Genomic DNA, 7,084 nt, shown 5'->3' on the forward strand with positions numbered 1-7,084 from the left:
AGAATTTAAACAAAATTATCCTGTCTCTGAAAAAGAGTAAAAAAGGTAAATGCATAAAATGATTAAAAATCAATGTTACTATATTGTACTTTTCTCACTTTAACATTATTTGTTATTAACTCCTTACTATACAGGTATTCGGAGAAGGTGATGGCTCCCCACTCCAGTACTCTTGCCTAGAAAATCCCATGGACGGAGGAGCCTGGTAGGCTGCAGTCCATGGGGTCACGAAGAGTCGGACATGACAAGTTACTTCACTTTCATTTTTCACTTTCATGCATTGGAGAAGGAAATGGCAACCCACTCCAGTGTTCTTGCCTGGAGAATCCCAGGGATGGAGGAGCCTGGTGGGCTGCCATCTATGACGTCACACAGAGTGGGACACGACTGAAGTGACTTAGCAATAGCAACAACATACAGGTATTACACATTTCTAGGTACAGTGATAAAGATTATTATGGACCTTACATTTTAGCATAGAGGAAACTCTTATTAATAGCACAGCTGTTTAGTTGTAATCTTTAATTACAATTATCATAAACTCTTTGAAGAAAGAGAGTTTTTTTCTTTTTAAAGAAAATATTTAAAATCAGAATCAAATTTTAAAATGGCTTCTGCATTCTAAGGAAATGGACCTTGATGACAAATGACTCCCTTCATTGTAGCTGATGCAATTATTTAATATGAAATATAATGTTTCTTCTTCAGAGTTTCTTCATATCATAAGTTAATTCAGAACTTCTTATACTGTAGATTAATGGGTTCAGCATGGGGATTATGATTGTACAAAACAGGCTCAATAATTTATCATTGGGGAATGTTTTAGCAGGTCTTGCATACATGAAAATACAGGGAACAAAGAATCAGACAACCACAGTGATGTGGGAACCACATGTCTGGTGGGCTTTCTGCCTCCCTTCCTGACTCAGGTTCTTCAGAGAGTGTGGGATGACTCCATAGGAGATGAGTAAGAGCAGAAACATGATAGAGCAGATCAGTCCTCCATTGGCCATAACTAAGATGCCAATGATATAGGTGTCAGTAGAGACGAGTTCCAATAAGGGGTACATGTCACACATATAGTGGTCGATGACATTGGGACCACAGAATGGGAGCCCATAAACAGTGCACAGTTGAATTACTGAGTGCAATAAACCTCCAACCCAGGACTAAGCACCAGCATCACAACACACACCCACTGCCTCATGATCACCAAATAGTGCAAGGGCTTACAGATGGCCACATAGTGGTCATAGGCCATGACCTGCAGAAGGAAGACCCCTGATCCAGCAAAAAGTGCCCTGCAAGCAGCTGTGTCATACAAGATTCAAAGGATATGTGTTTTTCCTGGAATAACAACTCTGAAATCAATCTGGGGGTGATAGAAGTGGAATAAGTGACACCCATATATGATAAGCTGGCAAGAAAAAGGTACATTGGTGAGTTCAGGGTCTTATTGACAGCTAAAGTCACTATAATAAGAAGGTTGTCCACCAGAGTCAAAAGGTAGGTGAACAAGAACAAAACTAAAAGGACTTTCTGCTCCTTTGGATTCTGTGTGAGACCCAGAAGTACAAAGTAGATTACATTATTTCTTGATTCCATCTAATCTGGACAGGCACTGACTTCACATATTCAAGCAATTTACCTAAAAACAAGTGGGATAACACTTAAAGGGTAAAAATGCTCAAATGTATAATAATACTTTTTTATATATCCATTCACTGTAAGAACATCAACAGAACATCCATTTGTGTCTAATGTGTCATAGACATTTTGATTACCAAGTTGAAAAAGGCATAGTCCTTTTTTTTTTTTTTTAACCTCAGTGATATAACACAGAACAAAAAAAAAACAAGCATTCCAGACACATGTATTAAGTTCCATTAAATTCACACAGCACCAAAGAATCAGAATATAGGAGTATATCAAGTGGTATCACAGAAGACATTCAAGAGGAAGTAATGCTTCAGCTGAGTGTAAAAAGAGGATAACAGAGGATGAGATGGTTGGACAGTGTCACTGATTATTGGACATGAATTTGAGCAAACTCTAGGAGACAGTGAAGGACAGAGGAGCCTGGGCTGCTGCACTCCATGGGGTCACAAAGAGTCAGGACATGACTTAGCGACTGAATAATAAAAAAAAAAAAATGAATAAAATGAACCTTGATTCTGACATCTTATCATATTAAAATTATTGAGATAAGTATCAGGAAAAAATAATTGAAAGTATAAAGAAATAGGAAGTCATGAAAAGGTGCAGCATTTGTAAAGACACAAATATAATACATGAAACACACTTAACATAATACACATAATCAGTGTGGGTAGATGAATGTATGAATAGAAGGTCCTTGTCCTAAATTGTCTCAAACCTCATAGACACTTCAGTGTTTAGGTGGTCATTTCCCATTTTGGACCCATCAATTATATTGTAGCAGTCTAATTTTCTATCTCCAGTCCTTACCTTTCCCCTAAATTTCAAATGTTTATTTGCAACATCTCTTACTTTGAAATCCAACTGAATAGCAATTTACTATTTGTAAACATAACTTCTAAGTTTTCCAGAATAAACATGAATGTTTTCTAAATAAAATTTAAAGAGGCATTCCTTATCCCATTAAATACTACAATTTTCTTTTTTTATTTATTATTATTATTTTTAATTTACAATATTGTATTGGTTTTGCCATACATCGACATGCATCCACCACGGGTGTACACGTGTTCCCCATCCTGAACCCCCCTCCCACCTCCCTTCCCATACCATCCCTCTGGGTCATCCCAGTGCACCAGCCCCAAGCTTCCTGTATCCTGCATCGAACCTGGACTGGCGATTCGTTTCTTACATGATATTGTACATGTTTTAATGCCATTCTCCCAAATCATCCTCCCTCTCCCTCTCCCACAGAGTCCAAAAGACTGTTCTATATATCTGTGTCTCTTTTGCTGTCTCGCATACAGAGTTGTCGTTACCATCTTTCTAAATTCCATATATATGCGTTAGTATACTGTATTGGTGTTTTTCTTTCTGGCTTACTTCACTCTGTATAATACTATAATTTTCATGTTAATGTTCAGAAAAAAATTCAGTGCTCTTTTACTCATTTGTCACTTTCATAAAACTTAAATAAATCCTACTAACTCTACTTTCAAAATATATCACAGATTTGATCATTCCCTACTTCTTAATTTCTTCCTGGTCCACTATAACAGCCTCCTACTAAGTCTCTCCACATTTATATTGGACTCAAAAGTCGGTTCTCCTGAAGCAAACCAAATTGTCCTTTTTTAATCTTATTCTAATAACATCGCTCTACTTCTCCAAACTCTTACAGTATATTCCAATCATGCACTCATATTTTATTTTATTATTTTTTTTAAATTTTATTTTATTTTTAAACTTTACTATATTGTATTAGTTTTGCCAAATATCGAAATGAATCCGCCACAGGTATACATGTGTTCCCCAACCTGAACCCTCCTCCCTCCTCCCTCCCCATACCATCCCTCTGGGTCGTCCCAGTGCAGCAGCCCCAAGCATCCAGTATCGTGCATCGAACCTGGACTGGCAACTCGTTTAATACATGATATTATACATGTTTCAATGCCATTCTCCCAAATCTTCCCACCCTCTCCCTCTCCCAGAATCCATAAGACTGTTCTATACATCAGTGTCTCTTTTGCTGTCTCGTACACAGGGTTATTGTTATCATCTTTCTAAATGCACTCATATTTTAATGGAACACATTTAATATTTATAGTAGCAATAACTGTAATATTTATTTCAGAAGTGAAGAAATTAAGGCTCAGAATATCTAATTCATTTTCTCAACTACACATTTTTTAAATGCTATACCTAGAATTGAATCTGTTTGATTGATTTCAAAGTAATTAACTTTCTTATATAATAAAAAATGTCTCACAGCTGTGAGCTTGGTTCCCACTATTTAATGTTAGTCTTACCTTCTGGAGGCTTGTTCAGAACCTGAAGAATCACTTAAAGTTACTCATAAACACTTGGAATTATTTTTCATCCAGTTTGACAACAGAGAACAAAAGGCCACCTTATTACTTGAGCATATAGTTTATTTGCCACTTACTTCAAGGAGTCTTCTAATTATTCAGGTCATTTTTAAGTGCAGTGTAAATTATTTGAAAGGAATTCCATGGTGCACACACTGAAAAACAAGTTTATTGCATTAGGAAATAAATCAAAATGATCAACAAATCCTACTTATACATAGAAGAAATCAGGTAGCTATTTGGCAGGGAAATTTTTCACAAGTAACTTCTTTCCTACTAACTTTAAAAATAAATATAACATTTGACTGTTTAGTTCTTTTCACTCTGTCATATTAACATGCCCAGACTAGTTGACTGAGATTTTGAAAGACATCCCATGACTCTTTTTAACTCATGCTATATGTCTAAGAAAGGACCTCCTGAAGTTTGCATGCCAGTTACTAAGCGAACAGTATCTTCTTCCTATTAGAGGGTGAAGATCACGGGATATTTCATCCCTTCCAGCTACAATTATCACTAAGTCTTGGACTATGTCCAAGGCTGATTCTTGTTTAATTAATTTATTGGGATTTTACACAAAGGTTTTAAAGAACATCTATAGGGGCTTTCCTGGTGGCTCAGCAATGAAGAATTCACTTCCCAATGCATAAGATTCAGATTTGTCCCCTGGGTTGGGAAGATCCCCTGGAGAAGAAAATAGCAACCCATTCCAGTATCCTTGCCTGGGAAATCTCATGGACAGAGGAGCCTGGCAGGCTACAATCTGTAGGGTAGCAAAAGAATCAGACATAACCTAGGTAGTAAACAACAATAAATATGTGAAGATATCAGTAGAGCAAATCATATAATTAATATCAGAAAGGTACAATATGCAAAAAAAAGTAGCTTTATAATTTTTATGAGGCTGCTGCCAATAAGGATAAAATATAGAGTCACTCATTTTGATCTAATGGACTTATTAATATATTCTCCCCTGCCATGGAAAGAATATCTTTCCTTTTATTTAATACTAGATTTAATCACCTTAAAATTTGGTTAAATAAATAAAAATTATAGTAAAATAAAATTAAACTTTTTAAAGTTTTAGATGTAACAACTAATAATTTATCCAATTATTAATTGTTTTTAAAGGTTAGGGCACATCTCTTATGCCAGCAACTGTGCTATGAGTTGAGACACAGCACTTAATAAAACCAGAGGGAAAATTATGTAGAAAACTTTTTCCTGCATGGATATTATAAGTCAGACAATAAAGAAGATGTTTAATAAAGTAGTTATAGTCTTATTCAGGGCTTATAATGTAAGAAATAGAATAATGTGACAGAAAAAAAGAGGGAGAAGTCTACTGTGGATAATGTAATCAGAGAAGACCCTTCTTAAAAGGTTATATTTAAGCTGTGATTGAAAGGTAGGAAGTTGCTGTCTATAGAAGCACTGTTACAAAATAAGTAATACTAAATTAAAATTAATAAAATTATCTCCTGTCATCAGAGATGACAGGACCTATATTTAGAAAAATATAAACTTTTCACAGGAATTTTTATGGCAGTGCTATGTTATAGAAGGACTTGTGAGAGTGTGCCCTCTTGTCTTATTTGAAATTTTAATGAGGAAGATTTCAACCTTTCTATGTTGAGGATGATGCTAGCTATAGATCTATTATATATGGACTTTCTTATGTCAAGGTACATTCCCTCTATTTCCAATTTGTTGAGAGATTTTTTACAAAATGATGCTGAATTTCTATGTTTTAATTAACAACTCAAGAAAAATTAAGAATATAATTCCACATAAAAAGCATCAAAAAGTAAAATATTGAAGTAAACTTAACCAAAGAGACAAGTCTTGTAAACTGAAAACTACAAAAGGTTACTGAGAAATATTATGGAACACACACAAATATGAAAAGACATTTATGATCTCGGCTGTTTAAAAGTATTAAGCTGTTAATATTATCTGAAGTGATCTACAGATCAAAATAGCAAAATTGAGTTTGCAGAAACAGAAAAACCCATGCTAAAATTCATATGAAATCTCAAGGATTTGAAATTGCCAAAACAATCTTGAAAACAAGAAAGCTGGGGGTCTCATACTTCCTGACTCTAAAACATACTATACAAAGCAATGGTAATCATGGCACCAGTATTCTAATAAAGATGGACAGTGGACTAATGGAATAAAATGGAAAGAATAGAAATAAACCTTTGTATATGTCTTTAGATAATTTTCAGCAAGGGTTCCAAGAGTATTTAGTGGGGAAAAGATATTATAACAAGTTATAAAAAGGCAATCACAAAAAAGTAATTATCGTATGATTTCACTTACATGAAGCACTTAAAGCAGTCAGATTCATAATGGGACTCCATGAGCTTAAATGGAGAATTTTGTTTAATGACAAATTTCAGTTTGGGAAGTTTGAAAAGTTTAGGAGATGGATAGTGGTAATGTTTGCATAACAAGTATGTGTCACTTTAAAATGATTAAAATTGTAAATTTTGTTATGTATGTTTTACAAAGTCATGTCCAACTCTGCTGATCCCATGGGCTGCAGAAGACCAGTCTTGCCTGTCCTTTTTTGATCTCCTGGAGTCTGCTCAAAGTCATGCTCATTGAGTTTGTGATCCTATTTAACTGTCTCATCCTCTGTCATCCCCTTCTCCTCCTGCCTTCAATCTTTCCCAGAATCAGGGTCTTTTCCAATGAGTTGGCTCTTTGTATCAGGTAGCCAAAATACTGGAGCTTCAGCTTCAGCATCAGTCCTTCCAAGAATAGTCAGGGTTGATTTCCTTTAGGGTCAGCTGGTTTGATCTGTTTACTACACAAGGGACTCCCAAGAGTCTTCTCCAGCACCACATTTCATAAGCATCAATTCTTTGACACTCAACCTTCTTTATGTATATATGACCACAATTTTCAAAATAAATGTAAGAACTAAGGGATTTCCCTGGTGGTGCAGTGGATGGGAATCCATCTGCCAGTGCAGGGGACATAGGTTCAATCCCTGGTCTGGGAAAATTCCACATGCTTCAGAGCAATTAAGTCCATGCTCCACAACC

General features: G+C 35.5%; 1 pseudogene; it reads right to left on the reverse strand.

Moving 5' to 3' along the window:
• Nucleotides 1-674: 674 nt before the first annotated feature.
• On the reverse strand, nucleotides 675-1,605 carry LOC139178867 (olfactory receptor 4A47-like; annotated as a pseudogene).
• Nucleotides 1,606-7,084: the final 5,479 nt, after the last annotated feature.

Source organism: Bos indicus, chromosome 23, assembly GCF_029378745.1.
Source record: "Bos indicus isolate NIAB-ARS_2022 breed Sahiwal x Tharparkar chromosome 23, NIAB-ARS_B.indTharparkar_mat_pri_1.0, whole genome shotgun sequence".
Lineage (NCBI taxonomy): Eukaryota > Metazoa > Chordata > Mammalia > Artiodactyla > Bovidae > Bos > Bos indicus.